General features: G+C 41.3%; 1 protein-coding gene across 39 annotated transcripts in view; it reads right to left on the bottom strand.

The window, feature by feature from the left end:
* LOC127379623 (receptor-type tyrosine-protein phosphatase delta) overlaps positions 1-23,476 on the bottom strand; it is a 353,106-nt gene extending 329,630 nt beyond the window's left edge. For 30 of the 39 annotated variants that reach the window (XM_051429470.1, XM_051429457.1, XM_051429468.1 and 27 more), the window contains exons 1-3: positions 23,345-23,476; positions 23,069-23,181; positions 22,893-22,928 (exon numbers count right to left, since the gene is read on the bottom strand). The gene's annotated coding sequence lies outside the window, so the exon portion shown is untranslated. The remainder of the gene's footprint in view (positions 1-22,892; positions 22,929-23,068; positions 23,182-23,344) is intronic. The other 9 variants (XM_051429467.1, XM_051429466.1, XM_051429463.1 and 6 more) reach the window with 1 other exon arrangement.
* Between the last annotated feature and the right edge of the window lie 1,347 nt (positions 23,477-24,823).

Consider the following 24,823-nt stretch of genomic DNA (forward strand, 5'->3'; position numbering starts at 1 on the left):
GCCTGCGAGAGAGAGGGGGAACGGGAGGGAGAGAAAGAGAAGAGAGAGAAAGGAAGAGGAGGCAAGAAAACCTGCCAAAAAACAGCTGCCTGGCAAAATTACAAATTCTCTGGGTTTATTTAGGGAGGGGGAGGAGAGGAAGATGTAGGATTGGGTATGGAGATGGAAGAAAATTGAAGTAATCATGTCCTAATGTGCCCGAGCTTGCAAACATCTCTGGCCCTATTACGTTGAAGGAAATAAAAAGAACAAAATGTCAAGCTTTTCACTACTTCTCCCTAAAACACTAAGATGATTAAGCCTCTTCAGTGGTGGGAAGAAAAACAATGGCACTTGAAATAATCGGTGACAGTTGAGCCGTGGTCTTGGAATATTAATTGCAGCTTGAGCGGCCAGGGTTTCAGTTTTGCCGACACACAGCTGTGAAGCTTTTTATTATTATTTTTCCTAATTTTTCTTGCTCGACTGTTTGTTGCCTTTGTCTGATTAATTCCAGTCTTCATCCCACTACTTATTTATTTATTTTAAAAGCCAGTTTTGTTTTAAGAGACCTTTTACGCATATATGCCGATATTCACCGGAGAAGACACTGATATGATTTAAGTTGTGTTTTATATTTTAATTTTAATTATGATTGGCTACCTGACAAAGGTGTGTGTTCAGAGCATGTCTGTATGTTGTGGAGAGACAGAGAACCCTGACTGGCACAGAGGCGGTGTCTAATATAATGAACTTGATTCAATACAGCATCTCTCATGTCACTCAATATTTAATCAACACAGACTTCAAATAATGACTTTGTGAGGCAGCACAGAAACAGCAACTGGGATTTCTGCTCAGCAGGGACAATCACATTTAGTATTATTCCTTCCACCCAGTGACTTTGCAGGAAATGGTACCCTGTCTAGGTGAGACTGGTTATGAGTCCGATTACTCCTGAGCAATCACGTCTGAAGCAATAGGCTGTGCATTTATGATAGGCTGTTCCATAGAAAAGGCCAGACAATTATTTTTTTATGATTACACCGTTATGGTGGTTGTGAATGATAATCGCCGTCCAAGGTGAAAGAGGTGTTTTTTTAGAGAAATGGAAACTACAGCCTGTCACTGAGTAGTCACTTTTCACTGAAAACACCTCACTTGTGACACACACACAAATACTCATCCTCCTCTCCACTTATAGCTTTAGCACTTGTGTCTGTTCCTGATAGTCCTAAAAGGCCTGTAGAAGCTAAGTGTGGCTGTGCAGTTCAATGCTAACGGCTGACAAATGTGTTGGGAAGGGAGGGAGGCGCTGGCTGGCATTGAGTCTGTTAGTTAATTGGAAGCCGTACAGGCCAGCTCGTAACTTACCTGAGATCCCCATCGACAGAGGGATCCTTCAGCGGGGGGAGGGGGAGGCGGCGGCGGGGCAGGCGTCCAGATGCCCCGATCGATGACTGCCATCTTTTACACTGCAGGAGGGCAGAGCCCATGGTGACCAAGATCGTGAGAGCGAAATTACAGCTATTTGCACGCCAGAGAGGAATGGAGGAGGGGTGGGGGGGGGGGGGGTTGTGTGTGTTGAGAGAGACGGACACCGGGGAGAGAGAGGCCCCTCCTGGAAAAATCAATGCTAATGACTGGTGAGTGCTGCCACACGCTGATACACGCCTGAGTGCACACGCCTATACACACAAATGCAAAGGACACTTTATGTAATTATACAGCTTACTAAGGGGCACAGGTTTGTTGGCACACTTGGATCATTTTTTTCTTTCTCACATGAATACATAGAGTTGATCTAGGAGGGCTGTTCCAGCAGCAGTGTGAATGACTGACATCCAATTAAAACACTGTTAAGGAAGCTGTAGTGATTACTGTCTCTGGAGCTCATCGATTGCTGATGGGTGCAGCTGTCTCATTACGCTGCTAACTACCTGGGCCTATTTTTATTTCTCTATTTCTTTATTTATCACTCCCTCCTACATTCACCATAGCTAATGGTGTGGCATTGACCTTTCCAACACCACCAAAACCCTCCCGGGCCTTCCACCCTTGGCTTATACCTCTCCTAACTCTGCTCTCACTCTGAGGTGGCACCATGGAGAACGGAAAGTAAAGAAGAGAATAAGGCGAAAATGTGCCCATCTTGAGGCGCCGTGTTGACGGCTTCAGAAGAGATAGATTAGATAGCTGATGTATACATGTGTTGCTTTCTCAGCAGAGTCTCTCTCCGAGCGGAGGAAAAGCAGGGCAGGGTGACGTCAGTAGAAATGAGAGAGAGACGAGAGCAAAGAACTTATTTAGCACTAGGATCCCATATGGACAAAAATACAGATGGAGAGAATAGAAAATACGACTTCCTTCAAGCATTCATAAATTTAATGAGAAGCTCCCGAAAAAATGAACAAGCAGAGAGATTGCCAGCAGGTGGTATACAAAATCTGCAGTGCTACAAAGAAAGTCTTTAATCTTTAGGAGTCTCTAAAACTCTACCATAACATCATCATTAATGTTGAAGTAAAGGTACGCGCGGTCCAACTGTAAAATTAACCAGGCTATGTTTAGTGAATATTAAAATTCTGTTTTTAAGGAGTGTATGTGTGTGTGTTTCACTCTATGATCTCTCGCCATCACTCTGTGTCCTCTTCCTCCCTTCTTCTCTTTATTCAACCACTGGCCCACTTTCTCCGCTCCGCCAAGTGACTGAGAAGGAATCAGCTGTTTCTAGCAGTGCTCCTTCTACCTCAGCACAAGAAGCTCTCCAGACACGAGCCCTTTGCACTGGTAATGAAGTCCATACAGTATTCACATGCTGAACACCTGTACGCCATTATGCGAGTAGTAGGCAGGAGTCATAAACATATTTGCGAGGTCGAGCCAGCCAAGATGACTGCAATACTTGCAGTATAGGATTTTCTAGCAGGTGCCAAATTGGCAGAAGCGCAAATGCAGGTGCCATTTTTGTAAGGAACAAGCAGAGAAGCAGCAGCTACAGGACTAGTTTGCAGTAGCCGCATTAATTCAAGCATGAAATATAAATTAACTAAACATTTTTATACAAATACTGGTATCAGATAAAAATCACCATGACACATCAAACAGCATAAATGCCGGCTGAAACATAAATTCAGCACAGAATGAGAAAATCTGCCCTTGTGAGCCTATTTGGAGTCTATATTATAGCTTGAGGTGCTGTGCTGTTGGGCTGCAACTAACCGTCATCTTCATTAATCTGAAAAATTACTTTCTCGATTAATGGATTCATAGTTTGGTCTTTAAAATGTCATAAAATATAGAAACATATAATCACAATTCCCTTAACTCCAAAGTGACAGCTTCACATTGTTTGTTTTGACAAACCAACGGCCCAAAACTCAAAGATATTTAGTTAACGATCACGTTAGACAGCCAGAAAGCAGCAAACTGTCACAATTAAGAAGTTGGAACTAGGGACTATTTTGCATTTTTGCTAGAAAACTGACTTAAATGATTAATCGTTCATCAAACTAGCTGCCAGTTAATTCTCTGTGGATGCACCAAGTCAGCTCTACTGTACTGTATATATGTGTGCCTTGTGACAAGATCCCTTTTATCTCAGGAGAAGCCGGGCTGGACTCTCTTCTCGGCCCATTAGGAAATTGTCTGCAGTGTTTAAAGAAGATGGCAGGAGTTGAAGTGATTGGCCATTATTAAAGTTCCACCCGCTGAGAGTGCCTACCTCAAATTAGTTGCAAAACATGCCGTGCATACTTCACGTGCTCATTATGACTAGTTTTTATTTGTACAGCTTTACTTTAAAAAGGGGGGACATTCATGAGCCTTTAAAATTTGAATATCTTTTATTTATTCCAATTGAATTTAATTTAGAAGAGAATGTGAAAACACACATGGAGGCACACAAACATGGGAAAAAAGGGCCTCCTCTAACATACACTTCTTCTCTGCTAGCACAGCTCTGTTAGACAAACACAAGCTCACAGCTGAGGTGGCGAACACAAAGCCTGCTGGATGGAACAGTGGAGAGCTGAAGGCTTTGTGGCAGAGTGATTTTTCTTTACCTCGTTTCCTGCTGTTTTTGATATTGATAAAACATATGAACTGTAGCACAGAACGGGGTGTGAATAATAATATGCAACAAGACACAGATATTTCCAGAAAGAACAGCTGCCATGTAGAAGTAGTGTGTGTGCGTGCGTGCGTGCGTGCGTGCGTGCGTGCGTGCGTGCGCATTTATCGCGCAGCTACCATAGTGGGATGATCAGGGTGTCTTGTCAACCTGCTGCTGATCAAAGGGCAGTGTGAAAAGACCCTACCTGTCAATCACTGGACTAGACTAGCAACATTAAAGGCCTTTTTTCAAGTGCTATCACAGATCAAAAAGAAAAGATTATTATTATTACCTATCAGTTTCAAGGGTTTTAAATTATACCTAAAGTTTGTGATGACTCCTGTTCTCCCAAACTTGTACATGTTCATTAAAAGTTGGTCCTATTGCATTTCTGCAGAGACTTCTGCGTTCATTTCTTCTTTTGGGGTCATGAAACATAACCAGTCCATGAAAGATTAAGTCATTTTGCAATTCAAGTGGAAAAAAAGTCAGAATTGAAGACGCAAGAGCACAACAGCACCAATAATGTGGTTGCTTCTCGGAGATGTCTGAATAATTCATACCCACAGAAATATATTCCTTCCTCTTTCTTGTCTCTTCTTTGTTCCATTTTCGTCTCCCCTTCATGCGTCTTCCATCTTTCTTTTGTTCTTAATTTCTCTACCTCCCTCCACCCCTCTCTTCGCGTCTGTCTGCGCAGGTACTAGGTGGCTGACTTGGACACAACTGCTATTAGTCAGACACAAGCACATGATTATGATGCAGCAGGAAGCGCACAATTACACAACCCCTCATTACAGTATTAGCACTCGTCACACTCAAAACTCCGACTTGGCATTCTTTGCATAACCGAATGAATATTTCATCAGTTCATTGGCAGTGAGTGAAATGAGGGAATGAAAGCATTTTAGCCCTTGTTATAAGCTTGTTGCAGAGAATGGACAGAGAGAAAACAAAGGATGCATATGTAATTAGAGGGAGGGATTGCCAAAAATGGCTTTGTGAGGGAGAATGCAGCAGCGGGCTGAGGCATTAACACAGACATTGTCATTGGCAGGCCCATATCGATCTGTAAGCCGGCCCTGTGTAACTGTACCGGCAGTGGAATCTAGTGACATGCTTCTTCTCTGTCGGAAGGTGTGACTATAGACTATTTGTCTTGGGTCGGCTAAACACAGCTGCAGGGTTACGGTTCTGAGGGGTCACTCGCACTTCCTCTGTTAGGGAAGTTTCTCAAAGTAACGGTCATTGCAAATACAAAAGTCAAGTTTGTAATATGAACACAATGCTTTGCTACCATGAACATTCAGTGTGTGTTTGAGTATGAAGATTGTTCAGCATACAGATATTCCAGATACTGTCGGTGGTTGATTGAAAAATAGTGAATCATTTTTTGTTATTGCCTTTATTTTGTATATATTTTGGCTATATTGAGGTTCCAGCTGAACACCTTGAAATTTTAGAATTTCATTTCTAATTATAAGCCTAATTATCTTTGAATGTTTGTTAAATTATTGGATAATCACAAAACTTCAAGCTTAGCTTGGCAAGTATAAATGCAGGGAACTCATTAGAAATCTAGCCAATGGACTGTACAGTAAATCACAGCAGTTGCTAGTGATGTGCAGAACAGAACTGGCCACAATTCTGACACTTATTCGCTAATGATGCAATCTACTGACCGTTACATTACAAATGCATGTCTCAAAATGCAGGAAATTGCATTCACTCATTAGAAGTCAACTCTAGTATGCGGCACACACTGTTTAATCCCAGCTCCTGGCTTTGTTGTTGCTGTTAGCCAGCAGCAGCTGGGAAAAACTTCCCAGCTTCAGCAGCTTAGCTGTTTCTCCTTCCAGCAGTGTTTTTTTTCCCTTCTCACACTCATTTGGACCACATGTTATGTTTTACAGGATTTACAATGAACAAATGGTTATGTGATGACACATGATAGGGTGCAAAAAGTCTTGACCATATTAGCACTGCAATTCTTTCAAAGCAACAGTATGTAGGAAGAAATAATTGTATTTACTATATTATATATTAACATATTATGTTTGAAAAAAAACAACTAGATGTTAAATATACGTGTAGCTTACGGCTGTTGAGCTTTCCTAATAGGAAAGGTGTTTTAAGCGAGATAATTGCTAGAATAGATTGAGTAACTGGGCTTTTCTAAAGGGACCTTTTATCCCGAAATAAAACCCATACTTAGCATGCTACTTCCTTTAAGAGACTCGTTCCCTCATACAAAAAGCCCATAGGCATACTTTGACCATTACTCGAAAAAATATGTTTTTCTCCGGAATAAAAACAACACAGTGACAAAAAAAAAAAAAAAAGAACTTGGCAATGAACCGAACCCTTACTGCTAAATCTGTATTAACACACACAGCATGGTGAAGGTAAGCTGGTGGAAGCACACCAAATGACATGATCTTGCTTGTCAAAATGCTCTTGCTATACTCTACCATCCACCTATACAGTAATTCAAAGTGAAGACACGGCAGCACAAAATACTGGTATTTTTAAGGTGTATAATATAGCACAATTCCCTCCACAATTTTCACAATAGCTATCCAATTTCACCCCACTGTTAGCCACTGATGCCCAAGGACACATGACAGATTGGGCTCAGAGAATACCACTCTTTACCAAATACAGACAGTAGCAGGACTATTAAAAATAAAGCCCGTTCAATTTATATCACGGTGGCATTAACGTTAATGAGTATATTAGTTTCAGACTGTCACTGGGAATAAGAGGCAACATTGATCTCTTGTCATCATGCTCATAATAGATTTTTTTTTCTCCCCCCTCCTTCCCTGCATATATTATTATGCTGCTTTCCTCTGAGTTCCTATGGGAGTTGCTTTCACATTTTAAATCCCTCCACTTAAAGAAAAGCCAAATTTTCCTGCACAGTCGATGCTAATCACAACGGTTGCTGTTCAGGCTTGTTTGAGTGCGTTTGTGGTTGGTTGCATATCTGTATGCAGTGCAACCTTTGAATTATTGTTTGGATTTCCATATATTTTCCCCCTCACAGAGATTTATCTCAAGAAAAGTTGCTTTCTCTAAACAAACAGGATGAGATCAAATTGAAACTCATATCCCTGAATAAGACAAGGCAATTTTATTATATGTACTGTCTCAGCAAGACCTTACAACCCTGATGCACCACCTGGACATTTCTGCACAATTGCTGATATTAAAACTGAGTTGGACTCATACCCCCAAATGATTAAATGACCTGAAAAATCTATGAGGCATGGATCACAATGGACCATATGCCTTTAGCTGATAGCTTCCTGCTGTTATTGCTTTCATTAGTTCCCATTATTTCATGCAAGTTTGTCTGAAATTGTTGACCATAGGGACAGATCCATTTGTTTTTTGATCTGACAGCAATTAAAGCACTACTAATCTATAAAAGAATCAACGCAATAAGAGCTTCTGATTGGCTGGAGGATATTCAAGAATTTAACAAAATACAAATGGCTCACTGATTGAGCTGTAATTTTTCAAGGATGATCTCTTTGTGCGGAAATACTCTTGCCCCCTATTACCTCTCTAACACACACTCTGTGTATTCTCTATGAATAATCATTTTATGAACATCACCATCAGTGCAGCCATCCACTTAGCCCAGTCCTTGATTACAGAGTCTATTTGACAGACTGTAGAGGACAGTGAGAGTTTTGGCCTTACCCTGGGGACACACTTGGCCCTTCCAGTAAAAAGCAGCCACTAATGGAAGCAGAGGCCCTCGTCTCCACTCCGCATTTTTATGTAGGCAATCCAGGCATTTATGGTAATGATAAAGTAGGGCCAAATGGATGCCGGGGTCAGCTCTAAGCGCTGAAAAACACAGTGACGCAGCCTTGTTTACAGCTGCTACGGAGCAAGTACTGCTACCTCCCCGTAAGTTCACCCACAGCAGGTGTCCATGCATGCTTGATGCAAAAAAACATCTTGTGAAGACCGGAAAATGGGACCCCCTCCGCCCCCCGATACCTGTCTCTCTCTTGCTTTCTCTCTCAATGTTTATGAACCTCTGGGGGCAGTTTATAAAAAATTCATTGGCTCAATGAGGCGAGCAGCAAGCTTAATGTTGAATGTTGGATCTTTTTTTCCTCTCTCACGCCGTGACACCACCAGTTTCTCATGTGTTGAGTGTCTGAGCAAACGGGTTACGTCTGAGGGAGCAGAGGTGGCGTGAGAGGGAAGGGGAAGTGAATCATTACTACACTTTATTAATATGCGAGTTTAAATGTGGATGCTTGTGTTTCTTGTTGGAGATGCTCCACCGTGATTGTGGCGCAGCCTGGTGCCGAATGCTAATTTATTTTCTCATCTTCCCTGGCTTCAAAATCATCATAGCTGGTAGCGCACGCCAGCCTGCCAGAAACCACAAGAAGCTACAAGCAGTTGTCCCCACTGTGCCACAACGGGTGAAAGAGGTAAACAGAAATGATCGAAAAAAGAACTAAACCAAATTATTGTGGAAGTGTGAACGTTGTTTGCTAGGCTCGGCCAGGGGGGGCAGATTTTCCAGCCTGCGACTGTTTTGAAATTGTCTCTACTGAGTGCAGATGCTTGGAATGTACACGACACATTAACTTCTCTTAATGTGTCTGTCAAAAAAGTGAGAGGAAAATGCTTTCAGTGTGGGAGAAAATGTGCAACCCTTAACGAGTCATTTAGGAACATAATTTTCAATTACGAGCAGGAAAAAAATCACTTTAGGTCGGGATTAGATAAAAGACTGTAGTGATGATTTTACAGTGCAGGGAGTATTAAGAGAAATTGCGCTATGATACAGTAATCTGATGTAATGCAGTAGAAAAACTGAGAGGGAGGACAGAGAGCAGCTACAGTCTAGACATCCCTGTGGGTAGTCTGTTTGATTGGTGCAGGGAGAAGTTCTTCTGGATGTTAAATTCTTCATGGCCTCCTATTTTTTAAGTGTGGACAGTTTATGGTTAAACTGTGGTGAATTCTTCATAAGTGATTGAGTTGTTCATTTACAAGCCTAGGAGGCAGTATTAAGAGAGAAACCAAGAGGAAAAATGAGCTCAAAGGTGAGCACCAGGAGTCTGCAGAGGACATATTAGGCAAAATGGCAATCACTTTCCAGCCAATCCCCACCAACTGTACTTATGAAATTCAATCAGAGATGCAGACCTCTTGTAGATGAACAGGATTATGAGAGCACTGCTTCATTTTACCATGCACAACAGACTGACAAGGGCAATAATAATGTGGTTTGTTACTACAGACTCTTATCAGCTAAATTTAATCTCAGTCCACAGGAATTACATTCAGAGACCAATTCAAATATACTGTTAGACAATGTAATCCATATCCATAGCCTTACAAATCCCTTGGTGCATTAATTCACCCCATACAGTCCACAAGATTAATAGTAGGCCGGGGCAAGATGTGATAAAGCCAGCAGAATACATTGTCCCACTGGCCACCAGCACTGAGGATAATTTGTATGGTACTCGATAGGAGCGCACAATGGTCATTGTTAAGACTGATCAAATTTCAAAGACGCTACTGCTATGATTAGCTTGAGGAGCAAGTGTGTTCTCTGATATAAAACCCAGTAAGAGCATTAAGTCCTGTAGGCACTTGAAGAGAAGAGATTGGGGTGTTGTTTCAGTGCTGAGGGCAGCGTAGGCACATCTCTGTGAAGCACATGGTGGAATACACACTGGATAGCTAAGCGGAAGATTGTAACTTACCCAAAAGCAATCAATTACAGGTTTAACCAGTTGTTGTCTTAACATCGAGTTATTAAATTGTATTTTTGCAAAGTATTATTACAGCATGAGGAAGTGCCACCATATTTTATGTGCACAGGGCATATTGATTTTAGGGTTGCCACTTTTTATTCAAAATTTAAACTACCGTTTGAAACATGGGAGCAACTCAAAGGTTAACAGCATCTCCCTGTCAGAGGCCTTGTACTCCAATGTTGGATGTTGCGTTGCCGAAGCTAGGAAGTGATCTTTGTTAATGCAAAATGGAGTAAACTAGCAAGCAATGGGTTAAAAATCATGGATAAAGGTAAGGCTGCAACTGCCTTACATTACCATTACCATGACAACAAAACTGAAGTTCCCTGTTGGCTTTGTCACTCAACTACACTAGTAGAAGCACCATGAATTAACTGAACAATGTCAATTCTAGCATGACATACTTTAGAATTAAGCTCTCTATCTTGGTTTTGTATTAGCTGAAACTTGATGGGGTTTTTTTTGTGTGTATGTGTGTGTTAGACCTAATGCCTACTCTAATTCTAGGCCTATGTGTAGTCTATATAGTACAGTAGAAAACCGCTTGACAGGAACAGCAGTTACCAGAAGACAAACTCAGATGCTGGTGCTTGTAGTAACTACCAAATTCTTCAACTACAACAATGTTGATACAGTATCAAAGTGGCTATAGATTTATATATAAAATGACCGTAATGATGTCATAGGATGTGACGGCATGAACTTTGCTTATTAACATGTTTAATTTTTCATTAATGCTTTATAACTAAAGCAAATTAAGGGGAAAGGAGAATTATTTGCATTTATTATTCTGATACTCCATCCCCACTGACTTCTACATTCCTGCCTGTGTTCAACGTCGTTTGTACAGTACTTATCAGCGTACAACTTCACACCTCTGTTATAGGTCTCCAATAGCTTCATGCAGACGTGCAAGTCTCACAGTTTCCGCCTGGGTTTGTGCAAGGGGTTACTTCCACCAGTACACGACCAGATGTAATACACCCCCACATCACACTGACTGAAAACAGTGTGCCTCAACAAGTCTCACTAAGAGTGTAAATCACAAAACTAGGGGAAGTAGAAAGGCGGTGCAATTCAAAGTTGCTGGAAGGGTTATGTTTGAACATACGTTCTTCTGGGCGGTGGCAGAGTTCTGGAGTGTTTAACCCCCCGCCCTTTCCCTACTTAATGGACTCCTTCCAGACATAACCTCCCTCTTTCTCTCACACACACCCTATGTCTCTCTCACTGACTCTGAAGCTCTCATAACCCTTTCTGCCGGCTCACACCCACACACACCTTGCCTTACTGATCTTCTGCAGAGATGAAGTTGGGATTGGAGGACACTCTTGAAGCACCGTTATTAAATCATGTTTTATCAGTTAGCTTTATGACACATGGTATATAGTGTATATGAGTAAAAGGTGGTGTTTGAGAACTGTGCTATAAATGCCCAGCCATGCAAATAACATGCCTGCAGTGATATATTATACTGACAGGGAAGCGATAAGACATTATTACTACATGGTGTGCATATTGAACCTACAATAACCTATAAAGAGGTATAGAGTATCAGTTTCTGACTTCCTTTGAGATTCACTTCCAAGAGTTTGTTTTGAATATCTGTGATGCAAAGCTCAAAATGAGGGTGAGTTCTAGTGTTTCAGCCGTACACAACAAGCCAAAATAAGTCTGAAATATCTTTTACAAAGGGTAAAAATGTACACATATTCATGGTTCCTCAGTCAGCCACTCCACTCTGAGATAAACAGAAAATGTCCCCTCAAGGAAAAGAAGCAGATGAACTGTTTGTGGGGTAGTTCAAAGGCAAAAACAATCCCACATTCAGACCACGCTACATAGTGGAAGGGAAAAATGCATTCAAGTTGGAGGAGAAAAGAAAGAAAAAAGATCTGCTGTAAAGCCATAAAATACAATTCATCTTGTCGCGGTCCCTGCGAGGAGCGTGTAATCGCAATGACACACTGGTGTAATCCATTTAAAACACTTTGGCTCGGGCCTAGACTGCTTTGACTTCCTCTGCAGGCTTGTGCCATCATCTTCATTTCAGATACGTTTCACTGACTGCCTGCAATTAGCGAAAATGTGTAAGCTGCCTTGTCGTCCACCTGCTCGGGCTGCCGGGCGAGCATCTTGTCCTGGATGCATTACATGACTGGCAAGAGCGTGAAAGAAAAAAAACACCAAAAGATAATAACCCGCTTGTCTCAGGCAGAGGTGAAGTGCAAGCCTATTCCCTTGTCCACAGACATGTAATCTGTCTCGAGAGGTGCTCTCTCTTCTGGCGCCTCTGTGCTTCGACTTTTCTGAGGCAGGGTAGACCCACCCAACCTGACTAGGCAATGAGCTTAGAGTAATGGTGTCACCAGAGCGCTGAATCTCATTGAGAGTTGCTTGAGCAAACATTATCTCACGCTGAACCCTTCGCAACGGTGTCTGGAGGGAAGGCTCTGGTGAGTTATTACACAGTGAGTTTTAATCTTACAGGAGGAAATTCACTGCTGCCTTTTAATGCAGGGAGACCAGGGGGCAACCTGGGTCCATTTTGAGTGTGCTTCTCTGTGCAGGATTGAGGCTAATTGAACTAATTGCGCACTCAGGGGTACCAAATTAAACATCTTGTTGGCATTAAACTGTGGATGATTTATACTCACCTATAAACTTTACCCAGGACTACTGCCCACCACTACTGTGTTTATGCATCATTGGTTTAATTATGACTATTTGTTAATGGGTATTTTAAGAGGTCTGGAGTATTAAAAATATTCAGTGTGACGAGGAATGAGAGGAATGATAAATATTGGTTTCACTACAACAGTGTTTCTCATGAACAATCTTTAATGGACCTCCCGAAACGCAGTTATCACTCAGTGCTGTGACTGTGGCTTCAACTAATTATTTTCATTACCAATTACTCTTGACAACTTTGGTTGATTAATCTTTTAGTCTTTGATATCAGGAAAAAAGGGAAAATGCCCATCACTATTTTTCCAGAGCTCAAGGTTTAAAACCTTTTAAAAAAACAATACGTTGGATTGGAATGCAATTGTTGTTAACTATAAGGAGCAACTCACATTTACCATAACATTACAATATGATCAATATGTAAAATACTGGAAAAAAGAGACTTTATGCTGCACCTTATTACACCTCATTGTCAATTAACCTGTAAGTATGTAATGCCCAAACCACGCTATTTTGCCTGAAAATGTTCAAAGTTGTACAAATTAAAGGTATCCTATGAACTTTGTGAGTACGAGGAGCACTATGAAGCAATTTGTTTCTGAGAGAGTTACCATTTTGTTTGCACATATGCATACAGGTGATGCACACACTCCAAGGGCTTCACCCGATTGATCTATAGGTGAAGAAAAGCAGCAATGTGCCAAAAAAGGTCATAATGAAGACTGCAAGTGAGCTTGGATATTAACAAGGAAGGTATAAAAATATTCAAAAAGTCGTTTTGCAATTGTTGTAGGAGTCAGGCGGTCAATACATTTGTGTCATCAGTGAGAAAATATAAAGTAAAACTTTGTTTACAAAGATATATAAAAAGCTGCAAATCTTCACATTTGAAAAGCTGGAACAAGAAAACATTTGGTATTTTTGCTCGATAAATGATTTGGTTCACGGTGGAGCATCTCCAACAAGAAACACAAGCATTCTCAAAAATTATTAATTAATTTTCAGTTGATCAATGAATTGTATTAGCTCTAGTTGTGACCTTGTACAGAAGAAGCAAGGATGTCTACGCACTAGTTACACAGCTCAGTGCACAAAACAGAACCACTATAAACCTGCTCTAAATGTACGAACAAAACTGAATTAAATGTGGGAAGCCATGCATGAGGAGATGTGCAGCCACTGGATTATCTTTACACCTCTTTACAACACAGAGCTAATAGTGTCAGGCAGTGGTGACCACAAGAGAGCTGGGCTTTTTATAATGAGAATGACAAACTTCAATTATAGACAGAGAAGAGTTCTACATTCAAACTTGTATTGTTTTTGGGACAAAATCACAGGCTTGTTCAGTCGAGCCTTTTTGGAACATATCACACTCGCCTATCTGGTCGTCAGGTGGGCCATAATGTGCCAGGTCTTCTCAAAGAATTGCTCTTATCTTGCAAGCAATAATGTAAACTCTTTTTCTCTCTGAGCATATCGCATTCCCCAAGTCAACAGTTCAATCTCGCCTTCCTCGCCCACTTCTCTCCAAGCAGCAGATGCCATTATTTTTCATGCCCCCACCTCTCATTCTCCCGCACCCACCTTCATTCTGGGCCCACTAGATGGATCGGTTCTCCCTCAATCCATGCTTCCTCTGCGCCTCCTCAGACGGGGAGATTGATTTGTCTACAGGATGCCCCTGACCTTTGATATGATCCGATAACGGACGCATGGCCCTAACCGAATTAGACAATCAAAGGGGAGGCACATTAGGAGTGAGATGAGGTGTTTCCCTTTCCCCCCCTAGCATACCTCTGCCTTTTTCCATGATGGTTAGATCCCCCGTCCATCTCCTGCCCACCCCTATCAGACGCCCAGGGGAAAATAAAAGATGTGTTTTCAAATTGCACTTTGCCTAAAGGCTCTTTGGGCCAAATTTAATTTTCACCTTACATCGATTTCCCCCTTACTCCCAACTCAATGGATCCTAATGTTATCTATGGTGTATTTCTGTGCTATGCAGGAATACAGGGAGACCTTGCTCTGGACTACTGCATGTCAGAAGACACTGTATACAATATGTCTTCCTAGTAGTGTCTGGGGAAGGAAATGATTGAGAAACTGCCCTTTTCTTTGTGTCAGTTCTTTTTTTGTCTTTTCTGTCACCTGGGATATTCCCGTCCAATTTGGGATCTAGGTACTTAACTTGTAGAAGAAAAATTGATTTAAGTATCTGCCACTCTTGATTTTCTGTAACCAATAAAGTCCAGATCCCGCTGATTAAAACAGCAGACTTTGATGAATTCTGTTTATGAAATCCAGGCGCTTTTACACCTGGCACCAAGGGATTGTGGGCCTCATCTTATCAGTAGCTAGTTGCAATTATGTTGGAAAGAGCCTAAACCTGAGTTGAACTGGCATTTTCGAGTGGTCCAGGTTAAGTGTCAAGTAGTTCTGCAACCTCTGAACACTATTTAGCATGCCTGTCTGTCTGCATGAGTGCTTCGATAGTGCTTGTTTTGCTTTTTTTTGCGCTCTCAATTTTGGTGGAATAACAACAGAAATGGGTCATGAATGGGGATTTTCAAAATGGGTTAAGTAGATCTGGCTCTATTTATAAAGCCTTAATAATTAATGACAGATAATTAAGATCCTCAACCAGCAGCAGTATAGCTATGATGTGATTCACACCATTAGAAACACTGCATCATGATGTGAAAACCGAAAAAGCTGATGATTACACAATCATCCGAAAAGACAACACTTCAGCCTCTACCTGTTTTGATATTTTAAGAACCACTGGGGTGTCAGGGCTGAGTGAATTTCCGTGGCAGCCCACCTAAAAAAAAAGTTGACAAGCCAGACAGAAGAAAGGATAGGTTTTGACAGATCCCAGCCATCTTTCATTGGAACATATTGAAGGGGAAAACAGAGGGAGGAAGAGGAGGATAAGGGAAGAGGGTGGCTTCAAAGTGCGCAACGGTGCTGCAGAGCCAACAAATGGTGTGAAAACACACATCAACTTGCATGGATACACATGAGACCTGGTATCACAAGCCACGACACATAACCAGGCTTGTGTATGAACAGAGGGACGGTGTTTGTGTGTGAGGGGAAGAGGAAACAGTGGGGGTAGCATGAAGAGATGCAATCCCCCCCCTTTGGCAAGTCGGCACTCCTTGGTACCATTTGTTTGTCATCTTAAACTGGCAGAGAGCTCAGGAAGCCAGGGTCTTACATAAACCCTACCCAGTATGGCTCTGTGCTGGGGAACTGATCCCTCCCAAAACCCTCATTGTTATTCTCTCATGATGCCGAGGGATCTGCCGAGCACCCACAGCCAAACCTACAGCAGGGCTGAGTGGGAGGTGGGGTTGCTGTGTTTACATGTGTGCTCTGTCAGGGGACTGAGCTAACTGCACACACAGGATTATAGATGGAACACAACTTCCTAAGCTTGTGCCGTTAAAGATATTTATTATTTTATCAGGACGTTTTTTTTTTTTGTTGTTGTTGTTTTTCATTTAAAATTTCACTTAATTTTCACATCTTTTTCATGTCTTTTGACATTTTTTTCCCCCCATACAGTGGCAGATTTATTCATAGCTACACAGACAAAAAAGTTCTTGTTCATTAATCCTTTTACGTCTGTAATACTGCAGACTTTATGCGATCATAAGAATCCATGAGACAGGTCTTCTTTGTCAAATTGAATTTCCACTCTGTAGAATAACTCCCCTATCACCAACTGCTAGATATTCATCAAGGAAAGGGGAGGGGGGATTTCAAGATGTACAATATAATAGACTCTAGCACACTTCCAGGGGTGTCCACTTTCTCCTATGTGTAGAGATTACATCCTATCTCCCAGTCTTCGAGCCTGTCAGGGGTTTGATTTAAATGTCCAAGTTGGGGCTTGATCAAAAAGTGTCTTCTTTCAGTCTGATCAAAGACAATGAGGCCACTCATTGAAATGAGTTCCTGTGAAATAATCCATGCTGTGCACTCTTAACCTCAGTATTTACAGTATAGAGCTCAGCTCCATTCAATTAAATATGCATAAAGTACCAATCGCCTCATCTTTTTCGATCATCTCTGCCAGTTATGCACGATGATTCTCTGGTGATCTTTGGGAAATCTACGTACAGATTTTAAATTAGCCATGTTTGGAAGTAGGATTCAGAGGATCTCTACATTTACTGTGGTACTGCATATATTTTTAAATGACAGTGAGACTGTACTTTACTTTAGCTGGCTGTGAAATACCATTAATAAATGATATGCTGTGGATACTAGTCTCACTGATCCTACCACAATAGTTGGACTATTTCATATTCGATAAGAAGAATTTCTTTTTTTTTATCTTGAGGGACCTTAGAAATTTTTTCTATAAAACTATATAAAGAGTTTGTTCAAAACTAAACCCTGTTTAAATACAACTTTTAAAATGGTATAATACCCTCAAACTCCAACTTGTTTGCTCTTTTCTTCTCAGCAAAACAAAACCCGGGTGCCCATCATGGTGTTGAAAGGAAATGTTGTTCACGGTGACCTCCAAGTGACTGCTGGAATGGCTTTAAGGTATGAATATAAACATAATAGTGTGAATCTAAAGCTGCTGGGAAAACTGCATCCGCAAGTAAAACTAAGCTAAGACTTCATCAAAATATTCTTGTAAGGAACATTTTTGCCAGCCTTTCTTTTTTCTCATTACTGACCTGAAAGTATAGTAGGAGAGAAAGCTTTGCATCACTGTTAAAAAAAAAAAAAAAAAAGAGATAGGAAAGTGTCTGGAATTATAAGCATGTCTGGGTTGAAAACTGAGAGAATGAATGTTATCTTGAGGTCAGAGGCGGCTGATCTGACAAAGAATACAACAAACTGCCACTCGAGTTCACTTTACTCTACTGCTACTTTCTTTTTTGTTTGTTTTTTCCAAACGCTTTGATTCTTGCTCTACCCTTTCCCATGGTGGAAGTCCCTTGGATAGCAACCGAGTAGGTCTAATTGATTTCTCTTGTTCATGTCGGTTAGAAGCAGGAGCATCGAACTGTGCAGAGTACCCTGGCTCCAGCTTGCCTGCATTATTCCTCTCTGTTTTCTTCTTTGCCTCCATATCCCAGTAGACTGTAATGCCAATACTCAACATACCAGTGCCCTCTGAAATCTTCCGTCAGATAGCAGAGGAATGTAACAGCAATAGCATGTATAGAGATAAAATGTCCACACCATGATGCAGTACATGTGGCATACAAAAAGGTCAGGATGTAAGATCATGCTGTCATTTGCTCTTTAAAAACCTAACCAAGTCATTATCTAAGCTAGCACCTATCACTTTAGAAGAACCACCAGTTAACATGCAAGGGGTGAAAATGATATTGGCAGTGCCTGTACAGCCTACTGCAATCCAGTGTAACAGCACTGCAATAAATACTACAGCACTTATGCAGTTAATGAATATTCATATTTCTTTGAGTGTGTCATATAGCTTTTAATTCAACTTTATAAATACTTTACATAAAGCTATAGTTAGTGTTGCTGTTGTAGTGGATTGTATTATACAGTGCCCACGATACAGTGTCCAGCCCAGTATACATATAGTTGTTAGTTCAGGCAGGGTTTCATGCTCAGGGCAGCACATCCATAACATTCTCCTCTTGTCTTCGTCTTCTGTCAGTATCCATCAGGTTTATGAGTTCTTGTCATATTAAAGCAAAGAGAAAGCAACGTTGTTTTGTTTTTCAGCTGCACAATACGGACTTTTGGTGATAACAATACAGTATGTCAAGCAGGGGAGAAAAACATCCGCCATAGCCTTCACGGCTGGGACGAATTTGAAATCATGCATCGTTGAGCCTGGGCTAGAACCCTGCTACTATGAGAGAGAAGTTCAGTAACGGGACATAATAGAGTACGATAAAGCACGGCCACGTTTGTCACTTTGTCATGGGTTCAAGGTAAAGACAGCCAAGCCTGAATGAAAGCAGTGCCCTGATAAATGAAACAACCACTTATATAACTTCAACTACCATCCATTCTAATGGACAATGCACTTATAAAGACTACTGCACAGCTAACATCATATGATTCTTTCAGATGTCATAGCAACATGTTCCAATATTACAGGATTTGCCCTGCAGCATTGCGGTGCCTTTAGAAACTGATGGCAATTTAAACCACACAATTGCCATTCGTGAAATATTTTGGCACTCGCTAGCAGGTGAATTTCTTTTACTGCATTACCAGTGATGCAAGGAAGACAAGGAGACAATATGCTCCAAATTAAATTATATGATCAAACTGACATCATATTTGCTGCCAGACATGAAGCCTACTGTGCAGTTACACAGCTGCTGAGATCTAGCTGTACTTTACATGTGCTTTATGCAGAGAACTATGATCTCTCTTATCCTGATAGTAAATTGAAAACTTAAGGCAACAATGATTTTGGTCTAGATTCATATTGTACTTTAAATTTAATCACTTTAAAGTAAATCTATGTAACTTAGGAAACACCTTTTTTCTTTTACAAATTTCAAGTTTAATTGCACTCAGGCTGGTATTACCAATAACTAACAAACTATATCAGCTGACTTACTTTTACCTACTATTATTTATCATTTTAATTTATCACCCTTTTCTGCTTGTCATTTTTGACATGCAGTTCAAGGAGCATTTAGTTGTAAAGAGTACAAAGAAACATTTCATCTGTATCACTTACTTATTTTCTGCAGCAACTATATCCTGATGATCTCTAGTGAGTGAGTTTTAATAGTTACTTGTTACTAACTTTAGTATTAGCATTGAACTTTTTAAATAAAGTGTGACTAGGGTAAATAAAGAAAATGTCTCTTAATCAGATTACATGGGCAGCCTGCAATGGTTCCCCTTCCGACTGTATCACATACATCAGGATTAAAAAAGCACTGATGTCTCCTGCAGAAAGCAAAAGTTGTTGTTTAACAACTTAATGAGTGTCTGATTTATGACTGGAGCCATGTGCCTGATAAATAAACAGCACAGGTGAGAGGCTTTCATCTCACGCAGCATTTTCTAATCACCAAAAGACATTATATTTAAGATTGTCTTTGCGTGCATGGCCCTGGGTATAAATATGTGTCTGTGCGTACGTGGGTGTTGATGTGAATTCAATGAATCATTCTTCTTTAGCTGTATACAGTTATGTGCATTAAATGGCTGATTAGATACATGTGCATCCATCAAATTATAAATCTCCAAACATTTAGTTTCTGTATTTAAACATCATCAAGGAAGCACAAAAGGAAAATGCACATGTTGTCTTAAGATGAATATGCCCCTGTAATACAAACCTGCGCTGTTAACATTTTGCAGAGACACGTGACTGGTTACATGTATGGTTATGTGACGCGCATGCTTACATAGCTTTCTGAGGAGTGTTTAGTATTGTCATACCCCTGCCTTAGAATCAGAATGAGATGTATCTTGTGCCATGAAGCCAAGTGAGTCTTGGCTGCATGGGATGAGAAAGAGATGAGAAACTTTGGCAGCTAATGCATCAGCTTGCTCAAAATGAAGCCCAGCCTCATCCAAGAGCATTAAGATGTGGATAAATAAATAAAACATTGCCACCATGAGAGGAGAGGCAATGTGACAGCGGGATATTTTTTTTCTGCTTTCATGTTGGCAGGCACAGACATTTTATTTTGGGATGAATCAAAATTTCCTGAAAACGCCTGTGTCAGGTGTATCTAATTATCTGACAGCGCATCCTCATTATAAAACGGCCCCTGGGAGCCGGCTACTCGGCTTGCCGAGCCTTGGACCGCAATCAAGGTGTTCCTCGCTGTAAAAACACAGGGGCAATATAGCCGCTTCTCTTCAATATTTCTACTGCTTTCACATTTTTTTTTACTGAGAACTGGGCAATATTTGCTCTTTTCTCAAACCGTGCACCCCTGTATTCCCTCTAAAACATCATATGTATGAAAATATAGACGGTAGTTTCAACAAGGACAAACTGTATGCAGTGTGCGACATCCGACTAACATGTATCTATAGTACGACTTTCTGAGAAATACGCAATGCAAAATAAGAAAAAAAAACAGCTCTAAATTTATTAGCAGCTGTTATGACAGCCCCTTGCCATCTCAGCCATGCCCCGATTATGTCACCTGGATGAAGTTTATAAACCATAATTACAGCTTACTGCTGTTCCTCTCCAGGGAGGTGCAGCAGGCTGAAGAGAAGTGGGTGTGTTGTCAACATGGTCGCACTAGAGCAACCCGTGTTAAAGCATAATTAATCAGGGAAAAAGATTTGCAGAAATCAAGCTATCTAACGGCTGGCCGTGGCTCTCGGGGGGGGGGTCACTGTGGAGGAGCTTGTGCAACTGTGAGCAAGCAGACCTGTCTTCCCCGCTTACTACTTCTAACCGTTGCTCAAATCCCATCCAGCAGTGATTGATGCGGGCCTGTGAGTAGTTTTGAGGATCACTCAAAGGAGAGGACGAAGGAAAATTGCAGAATGTTGCCAGTTTATAAAATGGCAGTGCTGCTGCGGGGTAAAGGACGGTGGGGCACATTCTTACCTGGGACTAATCCTTGAAAGCTTTTGCAAGACATCCACGGCCTGACAAGGAATGATTCAAATCCACTTTTGTGCTCGAAAACTGTCTTTACACGTGGGGATAACTAGCTTAAAGGACTGCTGTATTCCAATATTTCATCATGTTGCAATTTATTTTGCAAGCAATTGAAAGAGGAGGAGGATGTGTATTTGTCTAGTGTTGGTGTTCCTTTTGGATTTGTTTATTTTCACATTAGTGCAGTGACAGCATCATATTTAAATATGCATTGTTTATTATAGATACATAATCAGATTGTCCACAGTGCTTATATATTCCTTAATGCATTGCAATTCTAGATAGATAGATCAATAGATAGATAGATAGAAAGTAATAAGCTAATAAGCTCAGCATCATCAAATTTCTCATCCCAGGGCGACATTAATGAAGCAACGCTAAAGCCAGCCTTAATCACATTCCAGAAAGGATACCCCTGTCTCAATAACACTGACCTCACAGCACAAAAACAACTTAATATTACAAACATCAGCGATTATCATAACTGAAAACTAGCTGAAGTAGATTATTGAGCCATGTGAGGGTGTTCTTAGGTGTTAAATTCCTACTGCCCTCATGTCATAGCTTCCTGTCCTTGCCTGCTTCCCATTTAGTTCTTTTTGAAATGCAACAGTAGCCTATCTCTTGCACTGCCTCATGACTGGCAGACCGTAATGCTATTACCTCTCCTCAATGGTCATGCTCACTTAGCCCTCTGTCACTCTACACTAGCCCGGGAAGACACATCTCTCTGGCTGTGTGAGCTGTCCTTGCCCTCATTTGCGATTGCTTCTCCTCGGCTTGGCTCGCTACAAAATACTGAGGCACACAAACTTTTCAGTTCATTATCTTGCCTTTAAGAAGGTTTTCACTTGTTTTTTTTTTTCTCTTCTAGGGGCTGCAAAGTATGACTGCAAATCACGGGTAATTGGCTATATATGAATCACTTGTCAGTAGTCTGACAAATACTCTTTAACGCAGAGAAAAGGGTTTTATAAACCATGGAATTTGGTAACTTCCAAATATAGCTGGCAGTGATGTGAGGGGGATAAACATAGAAAAACACGGGCCCTCTGCTGACACTCTACTGCGCATGATCCAACGTCAATCACCAGTCAAATCTGACATCAAAGCCTGTCAGATAACAGCAGCAAAATGGGTAAACTAGGTGAGTCACAGCCCACCCACCGTCTACATCACCTGAGTCAGGAGCCCTTGGGCGCGCACTCACGCACGCACGCGCTGGCACATACATCCGAACCAAAGACAACCACAGTTTTCCAATTCAAACATCTAACCAAACTTTCCCAATACGTCCTGCAACTGACAGACACAATATCCCACACGGGTGAAATTGCGTCGTGCGTTCCTTGCGCATCCGGCGGGGCAGACCGCCGTGTCTTTGGGGCAAAGATGGCTCTGCACAGTGTGTGTTTATAAATGATGACGATAAAAATTTAAAAAAATCTGTAAATATTTCGCCACCATCTGGAGTGGAACGGCGAGCAAGCAGACATGCGCGCGTTGTGCGCTACATTATCCATAACGCGGCTTCCAGATATGCAAAAATATGCGCCCTGGGCACCTACTCACATCGCAGCACGACTCATAACTTGGAGTATACACCCAAGCCAACACTTAATTCCACACATAAAAGCATGACGAGCCGCTTTTGAACTGCAATTCACAGAATTAGAAGATGCAGAAAAAAACTTACTATGAACCCAGGCGGTAGAATGCAAAGCCCCGGTAACTGTAATTAAAATAGAAGAATGGAAAAATGAAGGCTTGTTTATTTTTTTTCCACAAAAATAAACTCAGTGAGGTAAACAGCTTCATGCATTCTTAAATCATTAAGCTTTTTTTTATATATATATCGAAATGTCCACTTACCGGAGCTGTCCGAATAAATTCCTTAGGAAATTCCAGAGGAGTCCCTTCTTTCTTCTCTCAAAGTCAGAAAACAGCAATGCTTTTCTTATTCCAAAAACAGGCCCGTGGTTGAACTGAAAGAGAGAAGAGACCAAACAGCCACAACAAATTCCATTAGAACCGGGAGTTCCCCCCCACCACCACCACCCAAAAAGTGTTGACATAACATCTGTGAAGAGCAGCAAACAAAAAAAAAGAGGCAACTCGTAATAAATTGGCGGAATGGACAGATGGTACCTGCTCTCTTTATCACTGTCGACAAAGACAATGAGAGCGGCAATAAGACGGGCAGAAAACTGAGAGAGAGCTGAGCTTTTCTTAGGAAACGCAGCCCCGGCGTGCTGTCAGATTATACCGGCGCACACACCACACACACACACACACAGACACACACACACACAAACTCTCACTGCTCCCGGCGACGGCTGGAGAGAGAGAGAGAGGAAAGGAAGAGACCGGAGACGGCGGGGGATGCTGCGCTCAGAGCTGCACTTCACAGCCCGGCCGCTTGAGGCCAGAGGAGCAGCTCACACCGGGATGTTTCCCACCGTGCCGAATTTGACAGTCCAATTGTCCTCCAGTGAGGTGCTGGAGGCAGATATGCTCATTATGTTGTTGTTGTTTTTAAATAACAATAATGATGTTAAAAAATATCATCTGCTTTCACTACTTATTTATCATTATCTGCACCTGGCAGCTTGCACATCGACAGCTCTAAATGGCAGCTCAATTACAGCCTTAAACCTCAACAGCCTGAATCATACAGTGGTGGAATGTAACATATGTTGAAGTACTGAACCTAAGTACAAATTTCAGGGTACTTCTGCTTTACTTGAGTATTTCTGTTCTGATGCTACTTTATATTTGGACTTCTCCACGATTAAGATGGACATAGTGCCCTTTTTGCTGCACTATTTGACAGCTTCCGTTAGGCTACTCTACAATCAAGGTGTTACATATAAAACATACAATGAGCTGCTACAGGTCAGAATCAGCAGTGCATAAAATAGGCTATTCAAAAATCCACTTCAACCAAAAACATCTTTAGAATCCTATTTATCCCTTTAATGCATCAGTAATAGTAATCTAATTATATAATATAAAATAATATACCACTCACAAAAAAAGTTCTCCTTTTCTGAATTATACTGCTTTATGTACATATTGCTAATATTTAGCCTATTTAAAGGTTCTATATGTAACTTTCAGAAAACCATGACGATGACTTAACAGCCTTAAAGGTCCAGCGTGTGACATTTACATGTTTTCATTGATGTCTAATCACCTGAATATATGACTCGTTATGTTAGAATGAGCCTTTTATATTTACAGAAGCCGCTGGTCGCCCTCCGTGGAGTCCGCCATGTTTCTACCGTAGCCCTGAAGGGACAAACACACTGAACCTTTAAGCGCCTTTAAGTTAAGTCATCATCATGGCCTGTTAAGTGAACTGTAGTGCGGGGTGCTGTTGCTGTTATACAAGATGTTACTTGACTATTTGCTTGTTCCCCCCGACAAAGGAACCCTCAAACAGCAAGCCAATTTGGCTCACCAGCAACTCGTCCATGCAAGCAAGCACACTGTCGAGTGTGGCAAAAAGCGGTGCACTGCAAGTAACCGGATGGTGCACTTGTTACGAGTTTCAAAAAGTGTGGAGCGCTGGACACTTCTCACACTTGGTGGCCATTTTCGCTACGTGGCGGAGACTGTGTAATT

Source organism: Dicentrarchus labrax, unplaced genomic scaffold, assembly GCF_905237075.1.
Source record: "Dicentrarchus labrax unplaced genomic scaffold, dlabrax2021, whole genome shotgun sequence".
NCBI classification, from domain to species: Eukaryota; Metazoa; Chordata; class Actinopteri; family Moronidae; genus Dicentrarchus; species Dicentrarchus labrax.